General features: G+C 47.9%; 1 protein-coding gene across 2 annotated transcripts in view; it reads right to left on the minus strand.

Annotated features, from left to right (window-relative positions):
- AXIN1 (axin 1) overlaps window positions 1–19,773 on the minus strand; it is a 57,990-nt gene that overhangs the window by 21,179 nt on the left and 17,038 nt on the right. The window lies entirely within an intron of this gene.

The raw sequence follows: 19,773 nt of genomic DNA on the forward strand, positions 1-19,773 counted from the left end.
GGCGATGGCGGGTGAAGGGACCTGTGGGTTTAACAGTGGCTGTCTCGCTGCCCCCCCCCACCCCGGCCACTTCCTCCCAGGAGCAGTCCAGCACTCCCTGGGTGGGACCCAACACCACTTGTCTAGTGACTAGCCAGAAACTGACACCTGGGTTTAGTTTGCATTTCCCTGGTTGGTGGTCAGGCTGGAGGTTTGGGTGTCACTTAAATTCCCTCCACTTTAAATTACCTGTTCATACCTCTGTCCATTTTCTATTAGACGGTTTATGAGTTTCTTAGTGATTTACAGATGTCTTTAAATATTCTTACTATTAACCTCTGGTTATATACGGGAAAAATATTTTCTCCCTACATGTCACTTTTTAACATTGTTTATGTTGATCTTGATATTACAAAAGTTTTTTATTTCTGTGAAATCAGATTTACCAATCTTTCCCTTTATAGATTTTTCTGTATCTTACATAGGCCAGCTTTCCTCATTCAAAGAACAAATATATTCTTCTGTTTTTCCTCAAATCCTTCAATAGTTGTTTTTTTTAAATTTAGATCTCTACCTGAAATATGTGCGTATAAAACCTACCTACTCCCTTGCATCAAAATGGAGAGCCAGCCATTAGCATTAAGTACTGCACAATCCACCGTGTTCTGAATACTTTCACACCTAACTCCCCGAACACGTGCATCGATTTCTGGAGTCTACCCTGCTCTGCTCATCCCACAACGGCCCTACCGGCCCTTCGCTGCTGCTCCCCACACTGCCTCCTCTTCCCAGAGCCTCCCTGGAAGCAACGCTGGTCAGTCCCTGCGGGTTGCCGAGGGCTACGACGTGCTGGGGGCCCATCGAGCCCGTGCAAACGCCCCTGGCTCCAGCCTCGCTCTGGTCAGGGCGCTCATGAACAGCAGCTGCACTGACTCCAGGGACGTGGTAGGAGTCACCTCGTCCCCTGGACTTGTGTCCTCGATGAGGGAGAAGAAGGGACCACAACGCTTCTAAGTTGACGGAGCCCCGTGTGGACGCCCACCACCGGAAGAACAGAACCTCTGGAAGCCCTGGTTTGTGCTGTGCACACACTCAGGAAAAGGCACTTTAACGAGACGGCGGGACCAGGCACCTTTCCATCTTGGACGCCTGTCATGCAGCACACGTGGGCCAGTCTGGGCAGCACAGCTGGAGAGGAGCAGCCCACTTCCCCAGGGGCCACAAGCACAAACAATGCAGAAACGGCACCCCACCTGTTCTGCCACTGAGGCCACGGCAGTGGACGGTGATGTGGCACACGACTCGCCCGCCAGCTCAGGATCAGGTGCTCATCGTCCCCACACCGCAGGGGGACACTACAGACGGTCAGTCACCACGCACCACGGTCCTTCTGACCCACCCACGGCAGCCTGAGGGCATCCCTGGAGCCCACTAACATGTTCCGGCCAAATGAGGGCAGCGGCAGCGCCACAGAGGCTTATGGGAACGGATGGGGACACCTTCACAGACAGGGACCCGCACCTGGTCCTACGTTTACGCTGACACAGAGCAGACGTCTGCAACGTCACGCTCTTTCTCAGGGACACTGCTATTCCGCTGGTTCTTTAAAAACAAAACCGCCAATGCTGTCACCATTAACAGCCACTGTACTGGAACTCAGATCACAGGGAGCGCTAAGCTGCTCTTCAGTGTCCCCGTCACATCGCGGCCAGCACCCCGCACACCCACGAGGGCAGGACCAAGCCTGCGACGCCAACGCACCAGGGCCGTCTGCTCCCTCCTCTGACAGGTCCCAGGCACATCTTTTATGCGTATAGAAAAACCAGCTTTGAGGCGATAAGCAGGAAAAACATGGATCCTTTCCACGGCCTCCAGTACAGAGCAAACCCCACTATGTACACAGCTCCCAGTTCAGACACAAAGGGAAGCAAAGGGCTGTCGAGAGAGAACAGAAAGGAGGGAGAGCAGCGAGGTGCTGACCGTGGACAGGAAGGCTGGCTCTCAGGACAGAGGCACTGCAGGCTGCCGCGCGACAGAGGAAGTTCTGGGAAATGTCACTCGGGGGACGCTGGGCTGCTCCCCACAAGACGGCCAGGAACCAGAACCCAAATGCGGCATCCAGGGAAACCTCCAAGCTCTCTGTAGTTTCCAGTCCTCAGAATAAAAGCCCACCGGGGACTGTCCGGCCTCCCCGTCGCCTGCTCTCTGGGGTTGCTGCTGGCAGGATTTTGCTTTCCATCCTTTCACACTCAACCCTCCTAGATCCTTTTACTTTTGTGTGTCCTTTGTAAGCAGCTAGCCTTTTCAAGTTCCAGTTTGACCATTTTTCCTTTTAATTGCTTCCTTTGGTCCTGCTGCATTCAGTGTGGTTACAGAGTGGATCCACCATCTCATTGTTTGCTTTCTGTTTGTCACAGCTGTTCTATTTTATTTTGTTCTTTCTTGCCTTCTTTTGGAATATTTTTTATTTTCCATCTCCTCCCTCTAACAAAGTAAGCCTTTTACTATTCTTTCAGTGGTTCCTTTAGAGATTATAATAGGTACCCTTGATGCATCAAGGTCCAATTAACTGCATTTTACCTGTTCCCAGGCAACACATGGTCAGAATTAACTCCACTAGGGACAGTTCAGCGGTTAAGACTCCGAGCTTCCACTGCAGGGGGCACGGGTTTGATCCCTGGTCAGGGGACTAAGATCCCGCATGCCCCCCAAAAATAATTAACTCCACTCACCTCCCACACACACTCATGTGCTGTTGTTATCCTGGATTTTAATTCAGTGTAATGTCTTAAATCCCACAAGACATCATCAGTATTATTTTATCCCGCCAGCAGTCACCTAGAGTTACCCACATACTTGCCCTTTCCTTCCTGCATTGGGTGTTTCCACCTGAGAGCATTTTCCTTCTGCCTGAAGAACACCCTTAAGTATGTCCTTCAGTAAAGGGGCTGCGGCTGACAACTTGGTGTTTGTTGGTCTGAAACTGTCTTAATTTCCCCTTTATTCCTGAAGGGTATTTTTACTGGGTTGGAATTCTGGTTGGTAATCATTTTCTGTTTCTAGGGAACTTTGTAAGCTTTTGGTGGGAATGTAAAATGGTACAGTCTCTGTGGAACACAGTGTGGCAGTTCCTAAAAATTAAAAGAGTCACCAAATGATTCAGCAATTTCCCTTCTTTGCATATAGCCAAAGGAATTGAAAGCAGAGTCTTAAGAGACATCTGTACACCCAGGCACTTTGAAATGTCACTCCGCATCATCGACCTCTCCACCTCCCGCAGCTCCTGGGAAGGTGAGGTGGTGCCGGCCCCACCCACCCGCCCTGTTGCTGCCCCCCTGTCACACCCGCCCCAGGCAGGCTCTCCTCCAGGCCCAGGGCCTGAGGCCAGAGTGCCACATCAACCCACACCTGGGATGCACAGTGGACAGACACGCCACAGACCAAAAACAGCAGGCAGCGCAACCCTGACATGGAGGTCGAGCTCGGACCCCATCCACTGTCCCAGGAGTGGCCTCTAGAGCTATTCCTATGTTCCAAAATGCAGGCCACAGCCACACAGTGACTGTTGTGTCTTCAGCCGCCTTCAACCTGGCTCCTAGTCCACCTCCTTCCCGAAGTGACATTCTCAAGAGCCTGGGCCAGTCGTTCCACAGAATGTCTCACGTGAGATCTGCGTCTAACATTTCTGGCAGAACGTCACAGAAGCGATGCTGTATCACCTCAAGGAAAACCATGGGACTTCCCTGGTGGCGCAGTGGTTAAGAATCCGCCTGCCAGTGCAGGGGACACGGGTTCGATCCCTGGTCCAGGAAGATCCCACATGCTACGGAGCAACTAAGCCCTTGCACCACAACTACTGAAGCCCGTGCGCCTAGAGCTTGTGCTCCGCAACAAGAGAAGCCACCACAATGAAAAGCCCGCGCGCTGCAACAAAGAGTAGCCCCTGCTTGCCGCAACTAGAGAAAGCCCATACGCAGCAATGAAGACCCAACGCAGCCAAAAATAAAAATAAATAAAATAAAATAAATTTATAAAAAAAGAAAAAAAGAAAAACACCATGCCGGTTGGTCCCAATATCGGTGGCAAACCCAGTGCCTGCCAAGTGTTTCCACTCTAAATTTAATACTTTTCCTTTGTAATTAAGAGGTAATTTGTGGCGGAGATACTTTGAGATTATATACAAATCCTGTTCACACCCATCACTTGATCTGTATTTTATCAGTTGGTGTCCTATGTACCTGAGTGGATTTTTATTTTATCCAGTGGATTATAATCCATTCCTTCCAGCTCTGCTCTTCCCAGAGCCCAGAGTCTGTCTGAGAACACTCCCCCACTCCCAGCCCCAGCCCTGACAGATTTCCACCAAGGAGGTATCCGTAAACCTCCTTACCTGGATCCCCAAGGCTTCCTCCTCCGCATTTTTTATCACATTGTCTTGTATTCTTGAGTGCCTGATTATTTTTCATTCAGTACCTAGTTATTCTGGATGGAAAGCCAGACACTGTGTGAAAATCTTTCTAAACTGGCCACCTGGGATGATGCTTTCTTCCCCAGAGCGTATGCATTTTACCCTGGCCTGTGGCTGGGGCACTAGGAATCCAGCCACCTTAATCCAAAGTCAGGAACTGAGAGAGTCCGGGCTGGGCTGCAGGCTCTCAGAGGGCCCCCTCCTCCCAGGGTTGGGGGATCCCGACCCACGTGTGGGGCACCTTCCTCCCAGGCAGGCCCCAGCCCCCTGGAGCCCAAGGACCAGCCACACTTTCCAGACTGAGGCAGTCTGGTCTACCTGGGCTCCCTTCTCCGATGGGGCTGCCATTCCTTCCTGCTTGGTTAGCTCTCCAAAGGCTTCAATCTGATTAAAAAGAAAACCAGTTCCCAGAGTTTCTAGCTATTCTCAGCAGTTTGCCCTGAACTGTGTGGTTGTCCAATACTAGAAGTGTGATTCCTCCATTTAATGGGAGACCTCCTACCCCCTGGAAATCCTCTGGATGAAAGAGGATTCCTAACTTGCACCACTCCCGGGAGGAATGTTGATTAGACCTCTCTGCCGGCCCCACCACCTGCAGCCCAGCCTGAGTGCTCACCGCACACAGCCCCGCAGAGCCCAGCGGGTGAGGCCTCATGGAATCACTTCTTCACCTTGGTCAGCATCCTTCAGCAGAAGTCTTGTGATTTTTTACTCAGAAATTCAGGCACATACTGCATTATGCTTCACGTTATGCTCCTGTTTGTTCTGGCATAAAAGTAATGCCTTAAGTGGTTTACCAAGTCTGCTGAGCATTCCAGAAACACACTCAGGTTCCCATCCTGCAGCAGCTTCACACGCTCAATTTGAGAAGCAAGGCTTCTGGTTGCCGCGGCGAGACAGTCCCTGTGTCGCTCACCTTCACGTGGGTCTGGAGGAAACGCCGGAGACCAGATACTCCACTCCCTAACTGTCTCTCCTAAGCAAGGTGGGAGGTCTCTGAGGGGCCAGTAAGGTGCAGTTTGCTTTTTTTAATGTTGTAATTTGGCCACATACAAGTGCAGTCGCCTCAAGTACCTCCTAGAATTTTACTTGTGATTCTGCTGGCCCCTAAAATCCCAAATCTGCCTGTGGGACACTGGTCCTTCCTAGTCACTGGGCCTTGGCCCACACGGAGTTGCTAACTGTGGTGTGCGGTGCCCATCTCTCCTCCGGCAGGTGGCAGCTTCGGAATGGCGCCTGGCACGCGATGCATTCACTTGCCGACGGGGGACATGGCCCAGCTACAACCTGAGGTTAAGCAGGAAAGGCACTTGTCTCCGTGCCAGGTGCCGCTGGGAACACAGCCAACGAAACAGTGTGGGACGGGGCAGGGATGTGAACAATGATTAAGGTCATTTCAGACAAAGAAAATAAACAGAGACCAGAGGAAAGACGGAGCCTACGTGGCTTCCCCAACCGGTCAGACATGAGGCCCACTCAATAGTGGGCCTCAGCACAGCCCTGGGAGCCCTCCCGGCCCCCGTACCCAGCACCCTGCCACCCACTTCCTGACTCTGGATGCTGGAGTCGTTTCCGACCGTGGCAGCCTCGTGTCTCAACCCACAATCCTCCTGCTCAGTGCCACACGTGCTGGAACTGGCAGGGCCCAACCCCCAGGAAGTCACACCCATCTTCACCCAACACCTACTCCTCACTGAGCTCAAGCCTCACCACGTCGCAGGCCCACATCTGCGTGCGGAGGGGCTGGCCTGGGCACTGTGGGGGTCCCTGCTCACACGGAGGCGTTGGGGACGCACCACTGCACACTGTTCACAGAGGCCTGCAGTGGGAGCTGTTGGGTGGGAGGCTTGCCACGTGGCCAGAATCACTACCCCAAAGGGACAGCAAGTCCACTCCTGAGAGCACTTCCTCCATCAAGACCTTTAACTGATTAAAGGTCACACCTTCTGGACGAAACAAACCATCCCAAATGCGACCGGCATACCACCTGCTGAAACAGCATATCTATCCGTGCACACACTCATGGTCCTCGGCATTAAGGAAAACGCGCTTTCCTCCTGCCCACGAAGAGGCAGTTGGTGGTGCGGCCACCTGGTCTTTAAGGCAAACGTGCCCTGCTTCCTCGGCCCTGCACCCCTCGCCACGCTCACCCCGCTCCATCTCTGCACGTGCAGCCCCGCAGCACCTGGGAGCTCAAAACCCTCCGGGCCACGGACACTTCAGGGTCTGAGGCCAGGGGGCCTAGAAGGGCAGAAGTGTGATGGAGGGAGGGGACTGCCGCGCTGCCCAGGCTCCCCGCCCTGCCCACGCCACTCTCTTCCCTGAAGAGACCATCCATCGTGCACGCATCGGTTACCACGGGAACCACAGCACAGGTCCTCAGTGAGCAGAGGCCGAAGCCCACTCGTGCCTTGGCCCTTCCTCCCGGGCAGGTCTAGGCCCTCCACCTGCCTCTCCCCAGCCCAAAGGCCACAGCTGCCACGTATCTTAATTCCTACACTGCAGTGCCTCCAATAGTGCTAAGTAATTCATCCAGACTCCGCAGTTGCTTCCAACTGAAGGGCTGGTCAGAAGACCCTGACTCTGGAAATAGGAATCACGCCTTCCTTTGTTTAGGGGAGCAGAGGGGGCAGTGTTGCTTCCTTCTCTGGGGTCTCCATCAACTCTTCAAGGTGCAAGAAAATCCAGAAACCTCTTGTCTCAAGGTCTGGCCCAAGCTCACCCCCTCACTCACAGACGTGGCGTGAGGAGAGCTGCGGCTCGGGCTAGGCCCTGGTGAGCTCGCCCCGCCTGCTGGACCCACCTACCCGTCGTCAGCAGGAACCGACCCCACTCCGCCTTCGGCTGGTTCTGTGACCACGCCTGGCTTCCACACCTGTAAACTGAGGAGAGCAGACCCAGAACGAGCCCCACAGGCCCACGCACATTGCTAAGTGGGAGCGGGCGGCCTCGTCCTATGAGCAGGAGGGCAGAGTCCTGCTGCCCTGGAAAAGCATCAGGAGAGGTGGGCTCTGGTTCCTGTTCTCTGTTTTTAAACCCACAGAGAATAGTATAGTTATGGAATTCATGGGCAGGAACCACAGCGATGCTGAACGGGTGTAAGGGAACATGGCTGACCTTCCCCACGCTGTTTCTGCCAGAGAGCTTCTCTCTCTCTAAGCAAACGTGAGGATTTAACTTTCAGAATACGTAATTCATTTGTATATTCAAACATAAGAAAGGTTAAAGGTACACCCCTGTGAGCAGGGGGGTTTATCATCCCCATTTCAGAGGATAAGGGGAGCTGCCATCTGGTCTGCTCGGCCGGCCTGCAGGAACACGGACGCTGCGTCCCCTGTGCTCCTAAAACCCTGGGTCCCTGAGAGAAGGCACATGATGTCTTGCACACAATTACAGAGCGCAGTGTGAGGGCTTCCGACACACGTCCACCCTGTGCGGCCGCCACCGTGACCGAGAGGATGAGTTCGTCCACCCCCCCACCCCCACCCGGTTTCCTTGTGCCCCTTCCGATCCCCTGTCCAGCCCCACCCCCACCATCACTGTGTTCTCTAGAATCTCACACAGGAGCACACACCCCCTCTCGTCTGCTTCTCCTGCTGGCACATGGATCCTGCAGTCCACGCACGTCGGCCCTCTCATGCCGAGTGCTGCCTGAGGATTGGGGTGCTGCAGCGCGCCCTCCACCGCCAGGCAACCGCTCTCCTCTGGGGCTGCACGGCTCCACAGCGGGCCAAGGCCAGCGCCCACCCTTCACTGCACCAGCTCCAGCGGCAGGGAGTGCGGTCTATAGCATCACGTGGGGGGAGGGCACCCAGACCAGAGCTCTCTTCCCCCCCACCCTCAGGGAGCCCAGCACTGAGGGAGGAGCTCCCACCCAGACCCCAACAGACATGCGGGGCTCACCCCGCGTCCAACCCCACCCGTCAGGAGGAAGGCAGACAGGGCGGCTCCCAAACAAGGCCACTTGCCCCAAAGCTCAGCTTCTCACATTACAGCACCCTCGAAACCAGAGAAAAACGACCAAGACAAAGGCACAGATGGCGAGGACACTTCCTCATTTCACTTGTAAGTCCAATTTTTTTTACCCACGCCACGTGGCTCACGGGATCTTAGTTCCCAGACCAGGGATCGAACCCGGGCCTTTGGCAGTGACAGCCCATGTCTTAACCACTGGACCGTCAGGGAATCCTCATTTCAGATCAATCTCTACAAGATGCAGAGCACAGACCCACACGTAGGATGTGCTTTAGTTTTTTTGAGCCGCGGTGACATTTAAATGCATGTTGCCACATTCACACACAGATGCTATTACTTTCAAATAACTTACTACCTCTGCAACCAAAGGTCAAAAAGTTTATACTAAAAAATGTGATAGAAATCAGGCCAATGTCAGTATAAAAATCTCTGTTTTACAGACTCCAAGAAAATCAGGAAATCTGGCCTCTGTGCAAATGATCAGCCCAAGGTCAGCAGAGTCCCCCCACGTCCCCACTTACACACCGATCACGAGCTCTGCTTCGATGACAGACACTTGGGGTCACCACTGGGGTCAGGAACAGGTGATGTCAGAGGTGAACAGGGGCCACAGGGCACGTACACTACCTCCCTGACAGAGCTCAGCGATAACTCGGGATGGAGGAGACGCAAGGCTGAGAGAATGAGTCACCTGGTTGCACCAGGGGGAGCTTCCTGCTCAGCCATCATATTACCTGTGCCATGAGGCTGCCTCCTGGTTCCACACTTTTATTTATTTCATTTATTTTTATTACCTAGCTGGCACACTCCACTCACCACCGTGACCGAACTCTGAATTGCACAACACATCAAAGGCCATTAGGGTCAAAATTCGACAGGAGGATGTATGTTCTGTGGAACAGGGACAGCACAGACTGGGTATGGTGGCCACCGAGGGGCCAGTCACACCTGCCCCCTAAGAGGCAGACACTGGTGAGCCCTGGCCCCAGGGTGGCCCCCAGGGCCCAATCTGCCCTCACCACCACTTACCAGCTACTAACCTTGGGCAGGTTCCTCCCCTGCAAAGTGGACCGACAAGCGTCGCCTCTTTGAAAGGAGTCCAAGCATCCTACAGAACAGCACACACAAGGCGATGCCGAGGGCCAGACTATGCAGAAGGCCCTCAACTCAGACGGGTCCCCACGCTGTCCTGCACGGTGCCCCACACAAGGAACAGGACAAGGCTGTGTGGTAAAGGCTGCAGGTCACAGTCAAATCCCACAATTCCACCTAACTTCCTGTACAATGCTTAACGAAGCATATTCAAAGCTCTGAAGTCAGAAGAACATCATACTCAAGGGAGGCCAAGCACTCCTGACTTGAAAGATTCACAGAGGAGAAAGCCGGGGTGGGGGGGGGGGGGCGTCCACCTGTTATAATTTCCTCTTTGCCACAAATCTTTTATGTAGCTATGCTACGCAAACCAGTAACTCTTTATAATAACGTTGAAAATTCACATTGTGGGTGAGGTGGATTATGGAGCCCATCTTCCCAGGGAAAAGATTATACATGTGTCGAGAAGACTCCGGAGGGATCCACATAGAACAGTGCTACCTCTGAGCAGTGGGGTATCAGATCGTTTTTCACTTATCTGTATTTTTCAATTTTCCTGCACCAAATATATTTCTTATATAACTTTGATAATAACACGTCCCTGGATGTTTACTGCTGCAGAGCAGTTGTTGGTATCTATGGAACAATATATATGAAGACCACTTTGAAAATTATAAAGCGCTATACAGAAGTCACATCTGGAACTTGCCAAAGAGAGCTCAAACATGGTGACAACCAAACCAGAAACCCCGTTCCTCTCTGCTTAGCGTAAACACTGCAAATTTAAATCAGCTTTTCTCTGCTCACAACCAGTTTCTCAAATGTCAGCAGAAATCTCTTCAGGACCTGGACTTACACAAATGTTTCACATCAGATTTTTAGGTTACATGGACTTGATGAAGAGGAAGTTTATGTGGTAGTGTTTAAAAAGTGGAACAAAAAATGTTTCACAGAATCTGCCATCATGATTTTTAATAAATCATTCTCGTTTCAATGATGGGGGTCAGCCTGCATCCGGCACTACCCTCCCCTGGAGACTTCAGCCCCTCCCTCTAGCTTTGACCACTCAAAAACAAGCTCCAAGGAACTTACCAGTTCCAAAGTGCCAATCACACTTCACGCACTCACAGTCACAATAAACATTTAGAAGTGGCAACTCCCAACAAATTGCAGGCAATTCAGAGTAATTTACAGAGATGCTATCTATGCCTGCCCCCTGAGGTCTTTCAAACTGAGCCAGAGACTCTAGACATGGGTCCTTGCTGATTTCAAAGCAGCAGATCCCATGGCAGACCCATCACCTCTTTAACACAGGTCTGAGTCAGTCATCAGTCAATAACCTGAAGCAAGGCGGGAGGCTGAGGGCTGCAACCCCGAGATCCCACAGAACTCTGCTAAGGAGACAAGTTCTTAGGGCTGAAGCTACAAGACCAAATCGGCGACTTTCAAAATGTGGCTTATTAAAAATTAAAAAACATACACTTATGAATCTAGTAGTCAAAGTCAAAATTCTGTTCATATAACAGTATGATTTGTTCCCTTGAAGTAATTCAGAAATCAGAAACTCCAAGCCTCGGGTCACCCTTTTCACCTTGTAACATCACCACGTAATCCTCAACCCTTCTCTAAGCTAACAGGACACCCGTGTCTGCTTTCCTTGACGCAGCACATAGAAGTCTGTCCAGAAAGTGAAAACCTGAGGGAGAAACACAGATTCTTCGGGTACTTTGCTTTTATAAGAGTTATTTGATTTTTCTGCTTATGAAGCTTTCTTTCACAATGTTTCAAAAGGATTTTCTTTTTAAAGGACGTTCACTGTATCCAAATGAACTTACCCCGACCACCTTATGAGAAAGCCCAACTAGGTAAGATACATCCACTGTTTCCATATGTACATAGGGTGGACCCTGTGAAAACAAAAGGCCTGGGCTGCTCTTATTTGCCAGTCTTTGTTCACCATGGAAATGTTTATATTATCTCCAGCACAACTGCAGGTGGCACCACAAAACTTTACATTCCAAAGCGAACCGAATTTCAAAGAACCACGGGGCAAGTCTGACATTCCTTCAATGCTAGAATGTCCAAAAGCATTCTCTGTCACTGGCCTAACCCGGGCTCAGGCTGCCACCTCAGGGCACAGCGCCAGGCCTCATCAGGCCCTTTCAACACTGCAGTTTCCACGCCTGTGGCCCTCAGAGGCTGCCTTGAGGGTGGAGCACAGCCACATGGCTGGGAACCCAAGACCAGCAGAGGACGGGAACCCCCAGTGGGGACGGGAGGGCTCCAGCACAGGTACACCTGCGGGCCTGTTTTCCGCCCCCAGCAACAGTGCTGGCGACGTGGGCTCAAACGTGGGCCTGCTGCAGAACGAATGCTGAGCACAGCACCTCATGCTATGGCAGGTGCACATGTCCTGTGCACACACGGCATGCGGGGCTGAACCCGTCTGGCGTTTGTGCTGGGTAACGTTCTATCCACCAGAGCCCTGAGTCTGTTTCTCATTCAGGCCAGTTTGTTACGTTCACACTCTTCCCCAACAGTGAACTTGGCCACTAATCCACCCAGCCACCTTTGTCACATGAGGAACAGGGCAACAACACGCAGATGGATAAAAGCAATAAAAATCCAAACAAAAGAAAACTCTAAATTTGTTTACAGTGATTAGTAAATTCATTTTACACCTGAAAAACGAATACATATGCAACAGGTCTAGAGTTTATACTCAATGTATACCACATTCTGTGTGATGGACCTAATTTTTTAGGTCACGTCCATTTCTCAAAAGAAAATTCCTACTTTAAAATGTATTAAGCATTAAAAATATAAGAATATGTTCACATTAATTTCTATATGTTTATAAAGACGCTTTGGAAGGACACACAATTATTCAGATTATTTACCTTTAGACAGTATTGAGAGGGTGAATGGCGTGGGTGTCTGGACCTTGAAGAACATTTGAGTTGTATAACCCATGGAGCATTTACTCTGATTTCCACTGATTTCCGCAAGGCAGGACAGCCTCTCTGCCCAGAGGCAGATTAAGGCAGGCCCAAAGAAACAGGGATGCCTATCAGGACTCGTCTCTTCACAGACTTTTCTGACTTTTAAAGCCACACAACAGAACTACCTAATATAAGCGTTCATCTAAATCAAGCTCTAAGTAAACAGCTGATATATAAAATAAATTGAGCCTTGGATTTTGGTGTGCAAGGTGGACTTGCTTGCTGCACACCTCACCATCTGCAAGGACAATTCGAAAAACAGACAGAGAGTTGGGAGTGGGGGTCCGAGCCCACCGTCCCGGGCGCGATGTAGGGGACACTGGTGGCAGCCACTGCCGTGGTTTTGCCCCCGTGCCCAGCGGGAGCAGCCACCGCGCCAACTGCCCAAGTGTATAGAATTTAAGCATTCTCTCAGAAGTGTATGGTAGAGCTAAAGAAGACAACCAACCAAGGGTCATCTGAAATTGTGATTGGCTAATAATCCCAGAACAAAATTAGAGATCACTACTCAAGCATAAGGCCTCTACAAAGATGTTTGACATAAAGGCTTGGGCTGAGTATGCTGCGGAATGGGCTGCAAAGGACCCGTATGGCTTCCTTACAACAGTTATTTTGGCCCTAACTCCATTGTTTCTAGCAAGTGCTGTACTGTCTTAGAAATTGGCCAAGATGATTGAGGCCAGGGAAAAGGAGCAAAAGAAGAAACAAAAACGTCAAGAAACTACTGCAAAGCGAAAGGACTAAAAAAGGATTGAAAGAATGAACAGGCTCTGCAACCAGAGGAAAATTGTCTGGAAAATTACGCAGCTTTGGAAGGACCCATTAAGGTTTCTTTTCAGATCTTATGAAAGTATTATTTAGTAAACTAAGTCTGAGCATATGGAAGAATCATGTTAGTTCTCACCTGTACTGTAGCAACTTTCAGGCTTCGGTGTAGAAGTCTGTTGACAGTTACTGTAAATTGGCATTTATTATGCTACAAATTCTTTATAACTGACTTAGTCATTTGCCTTTTTGCAGCATTTGTACTAAAATGAAAACATCCTGTGGAGAAAAATGGCTTTAGATTATGGACTCTATTCAAATAATGGCTTAAAATGGGGTCTTGTTCTGGACAAAGGAGATTAAGAATGTAAAAATCAGAATTGTCCTGAGGTGAAAAGTGTGCTTTGGCTTAAAAGAGATACAGTGTATTAATCACATCTTTTATCATTATTACTTATTTCTTGGAATAGAATCATTTCTGGCATCCTCAAAGCAAAATAATGTTATTCAACGAGTACTTCTATTTTCTGTATTTTTCTCATTTTACCTTTTGAGATACTGCTAATCACCAGACATTCTGCATTTTTTAAAATCTAATTTTATAAAGAATTCTCTTATTATCTTGACTACGTAGAATACCACTTACTGGATATAACAATTTTTGTACTTATGAACGCTGCCATTTTCTTAGCAATGACTTGAGTAGAGTAACACTATGATTTAAAGCGAGTAAAACTGCCAAGCCTTGTAGTACCGTGGAACCAGTTAATTCTCACTTGTGCTAAGTAGAAATATGAAATACTTAAAATGTCTTATCAAATAATTTGCTGATTATATAATACCACTTTTGTTTTTTATTCCATTCTTTTAATTCATGTGGTAGTGATGTCCTTTACTTTTATGATCAAACAGGTTCATGGTGAAAATTAAAATTTCAAATTTCTTTTAAGGAACTTTTAAAGAGTAACAGTTAAGTCATATTTCATAAATGGTAAAGAAAGGCTTAACAGTTAGAAAAATTTTGTTTAGCATAGTATTAATTGGGTGAAAAAGGTGTAAATTATGTCAAAATGAGAACATGTTATAATTAGAAATAAAGGGCTGGAGGATATTTCCTTCAGTTAAGTAGTGTAACTGGAACTTTTTACTCTTTAACATGTCTTCTATAAACGCATGGTTAATAATTTTATTTGTTGTCAGTAATTAATAGCTTATTAACATTTACCTCACCTCCGATAATGAATCTTAAATTACAAAAAAATTGTCTAAAAGCTTTAACTTAAAAACGAAACTAGATATTGAAATAAATTTGATACTTTTTTATAAAAAAAAAAAAAACAGAAATGTTTTCATCTGTTTTAAGGCACAAGATAGCTACCAAGGAAATGAGATCTCTTAAGGGGCCAAAGCATGAGAGAAAAAAGGAAAACAGGCAAGTCAAACATACGGTCCCACTTTTCTCCTTGAGGTTCGCAAGCAATGACTTCCAAGCTGAGAATGTGAAAACTTCCAGAATTCTTAAGTGGGTGTTCCAAGTGCACCAAAGATGTGGGCCCTAGTGGAGACCCCAGGCCTTCAGTCGGGACCCCAATGGGCTATATCCTAGGAGAAGGGATGAACCTGAAATAGACCAGCCTGCCCAAAGACTGAAGTCTTGTGTTCAAATCAGATTGGTTCCTGGCTGGAGTAAAGTGACAGGTCCCCACACTAAAGGCCAGTCAGAAGCAAAAGTAAGCCCTCATTGGAGAAAATTACGATCAGGAACTTCAAACGATCTCTGAATTTTTCATATACAATGTCTGCTGTTCAATAAAAACTGCCCAGCATACTAGGAGACGGGACCAACTGACTCAAGAACAAGAGAAAAACAGACAACAGAAACAGAGTTAAAAGACAAGCTGGAGAGTTTGAGCAGGGGACTGAATATTTAAAAAAAAAAAAAATCAAATGAACACTAAAACTGAAAAATATAACAAATGAAGTTAAGAACTCCACAGACAGACTTAACAGTAGACTACACACAACTGAAGAGAAATTAGTGAATGGTACATAGGCCTGGAAAATATACATACTGAAGCATGGTAAGGACAGAAACTACTGAAAAGACTTAAAAAGAAGAAATGTCTGACACATGAGTAACTGGAATCCCAGAAGAAGAGAAAGAGAGAATACAGCAGAAGCAATATTTGAAGAGCTAATAACTGAGAACTTCCCAAAATTCAAGAAAATCATCAAGCCAGAGATTCAAAAAGTACTTCAAACCCCAAGCCAGATAAACAGACACGATAGTAAAACTTCAGTAGTTTTACCAAAGACACAGAAGAAAATCTTAACGGTGGCACCAAAAAATGACAAATTACCTTGGACGGTGCAGCTGTAAGACTAAGATCCCACATGCCGCAGGCAACTAAGCCCGCACCACAACTACTGAGCCCGCGCGCGGCAATGAAAGATCCTGCACGCCTCAACAAAGATCCCGCGTGCCGCAACCAAGACCCGACGCAGCCAAATAAATAAATAAATACATACATACATACATACACATACAAAAAAAATAAACAACAACTGCATAAAAAGCAATGGGGGAGTACATAACTTGTGTTAGTTTAACCTTTAGTCTTTACATTTTCTGGTAAGTGACAAAAGAACCAACTTACACTCGAATAGGTCAGGGATGCATGCTGTAATCTCTAGAGGGACCACTTAAAAAGTAGTAGTACGGGGCTTCCCTGGTGGCACTGTAGTTAAGAATCCACCTGCCAATGCAGGGGACACGGGTTGGAGCCCTGGTCTGGAAAGATCCCACATGCCGCAGAGCAACTAAGCCCGTGCACCGCAACTACTGAGCCTGCGCTCTAGAGCCCGCAAGCCACAACTACTGAGCCCGCGAGCCACAACTACTGAAGCCTGCGCACCTAGAGCCTGCGCCCCGCAACAAGAGAAGGCACCGCAATGAGAAGCCCGCGCACCGCAATGAAGAGTAGCCTCTGCTCACCGCAACTAGAGAAAGCCCATGCACAGCAAGGAAGACCCAACGCATCCAAAAATAAAAATAAATTAAAAATTAAAAAAAATAGTAGTACATAAATATAGAACAAGCTAACAGAGCGGGGCATTTGAATAACAAAAAAAACATTTAATTAATCCAAAAGAAACGAGAAAGGAGAATGAGGAAAAAATAAAACATAAATACTAAAAGATAGCTTTAAGTCCAAATATATTGGTAATTATTATATATTAAATATAAATCAACTAAATATGCCAATTAAGAATAGATCATCTGGGGACTTCCCTGGTGGCACAGTGGTTAAGAATCCGCCTGCCAACCCAGGGGACACGGGTTCGATCCCTGGTCCAGGAAGATCCCACATGCCGTGGAGCAACTAAGCCCGTGCTCCACAAATACTGAGCCTGCGCTCTAGAGCCCATGAGCCACAACTACTGAGCCCACATGCTGCAACTACTGAAGCCCGCGTGCCTAGAGCCGATGTTCCGAAACAAGAGAAGCCACAGCAATAAGAAGCCCACGCACCGCAACGAAGTGTAGCCCCCGCTCGCCGCAACTAGAGAAAGCCCGCGCACAGCAACGGAGACCCAATGCAGCCAAAAATCAATCAATAAATAAATAAAAATTAAAAAAAAAAAAGCAGATCATCTAGATTTTTAAAAAACTATCCATATCCACCTTATAAGAAAAATAACTTAAATATAATAATATAGAAAATTGGGACTTCCCTGGCGGTCCAGTGGTTGGGACTTCGCCTTCCAATGCAGGGGGTGCGGGTTCAATCCCTGGTCGGGGGGCTGGAATCCCACATGCTTCACGGCCAAAAAACCAAAAAACATAAAACAGAAGCAATATTGTAACAAATTCAATAGAGACTTTAAAAATGGTCCACATTAAAAAAAAATCAAGAAAAAAAAAGAATATAGAAAATTTCAGAATTCCGTGGCAGTCCAGTGGTTAGGGCCCTGCACTCTCACTGCCGAGGGCCTGAGTTCAATCCCTGGTCGGGGAACTAAAATCCCACAAGCCGCACACTGCGGCCAAAAAAAGGAATATAGAACATTTGAAAATAAAAGACTGAAGTCTCTTCACAAGAAAAAAAATTTTTTTGTAACTACATATGGTGACAGATGTTAACTAGACTTAGTGTGGTGACCATTTCACACTATATACAAATATCGAACAGTTATGGTGTACCCCTGAAACTAACAGAATGTATGTCAACTATATCTCAATAAATAAATAAAAGATTGGAAAACACATAAATCATGCAAATACTCTTAAAAGAAAGTTGGGGTAGCTATACCAATATCGGACAAAGTAGATTTTTAAGCAAAAAGCATTATTAGATATAAAGACATGTTATAATAATAAAATGGTCAATCCACAGAAACAAGTAACAACTCAATGTGTATGCATGTAAACTATGGACTCAAAACACACAGAGCAAAGCTTGACAGAAAAAACAACAACAGACAAATCCACATTCATAGTGGGAGACTTCAACCAATAAATTCAGCCTCGACATTCAACAGTAGTGGCATATTGAAACACATAAGCCATAGCTTGTTTCTGAATCCTTAATAAAAGGAATCAGACAGAATTTCTCACTTGATCTGATTTTTTTTTAAACTAGATTTCTTTATCACAGGTGGGAGGCCAAAAAGGGTAAAACCAATGCAGAGGTAGCTCCTGGCTGTGACATGAACCACAAGGGAAGCAGCCGCTTCCTTGATAAAGGTCAGGGGTCTCAGGATGGGGATGTGAACGCTGTACTCAAGGGCACAGGCGGGCGGGTGGATTCCACACATCTTGCAGGTGTTTTCTAAGAGCTCGAGTCATTTCTTTCAGTACATATTTATCAACAGCAGACCTGCAAGACAGTATCTTAAGCCAAGGACAAATAAGACTAAGACATGGTCCTTCTCAAAGGGCTCTGAGCTGTTTAAAGCTCAATCTGAAAGCCATTTCAATGTGCTTTTACCATCTCCCACCAGCACAACTCAGGGGCCCCAACAATCTCCAGGTTGCTAGACGTTAAGGACACCAGCCCCCATCTCACATCACCTACCAGCAGCGCCGACGGCTGCTCAACCCGTCTTCCTTGGTGCACTTTCTTCATTTGGTCTCCAAGACCCCATACTCCGCTGGTTTCCTCCAACCTCACTGCCAGGTCTCCCGTAACCCTCGGCAGTGGAAAGCCGCCAGAGGCCTTCTCGTCTCTATCTACGTTCGCTCACTGGGGGGGTCACAACAAGGCTCACGGCTCCAAATACCATCAATACACTGACAATTTGAGAGAGACCAAAGCAGAAGCCGCAGTCTCAGAAATGCCAAGTCACCTCTCTGCGCTCTCCTCCCACCCCTCGCCCCTCGGCCACTCTGCCCCAGCTAGGCTGCCTTTCCTACTTGCTCTTCCCTCGTCCTCCTCCAGGTACACGGTCTCTCACCGTGCTCTCACCTTCTTCAGACTTTGCTCAAAAGTCACCCTCCAGAATGAGACCCTCTCTGGCCACTCTTGTGAAAATGGCAACCCTCCCTCTGCCCCAACTTAAACTGCACCATCTGAAATGCTCAGTATTTTACTTGCGTTCTCATCTTGTTTCTCTCCCTGTTAAAAGTGTAAGCTGCACAATCGGAGGGATTTTTGTCTGCTTTGTTCACTAGTGAATCTCCAGCTTCTAGAAGAGTATGTGGCACATGGAGGACACTCAATGAACGAATGAATCTGTATTTCTGTCAATTCTCCTTTTAAAGGGGCAGCTGTACTGGGGCCACACAGAGTCATCTTTTCCTGTCTGCTCAGACACAGCTTTTCTTGGTCATATGTGGACCACTGTCCTTGAGCCCCCATTTTGTTCTCCAAAACTCCAAAACACCGATCATAATAGTCTGCTAAGAACATCCAGTTATTTTACCAGCAAAACGGGTTTATTCAGGAATAGCAGAGAATTGCAATTCAGGATGACCATGCTATAGCAAAAACTATAGGCAAGTCCAGCAAACAAAGGAGAGGAGTGTTACTTTATAGAGAAAAGGAGGAAGCTGAGAGGGGTGCTTTGAACCAAAGTCCCTTGGAGGAAAGCAAGAGTTCAGGGTGGTGATGGATTCCTATTGGCTGAGCTGCAAAGGTTCCAACAGGCTGGGCTTGGCGCTGGGCAAGAACTCTTCCTTCCTCCTGCAGGGGCAGTAAAGTAGATACCTCCCTGCTGGGAAGGCAAGGTACCTCTCTTCCTGCGCGGTCTCTAACTGAGGTGGAGTGTAGGGCATCAGAGCTCCCCTTCTGGCCTCCAGACTCCAGACTTTAAATGAGGTTTCCTTTATTCAGTTTCACAAGTCTATTGCCAGCACAGGGATCAACTGTCCTCAGGTGAACAAACAGTCCTCAAGAAGATTCAGTAAGAAATCCAAGAATTACACAAGAATGAGATACAGCATCCACATCTTCCCCAAGACACCAACCCTTCAGCCATGCCTAATTCAGG

The sequence above is a fragment of the Eubalaena glacialis genome, chromosome 13 (assembly GCF_028564815.1).
Source record: "Eubalaena glacialis isolate mEubGla1 chromosome 13, mEubGla1.1.hap2.+ XY, whole genome shotgun sequence".
Lineage (NCBI taxonomy): Eukaryota > Metazoa > Chordata > Mammalia > Artiodactyla > Balaenidae > Eubalaena > Eubalaena glacialis.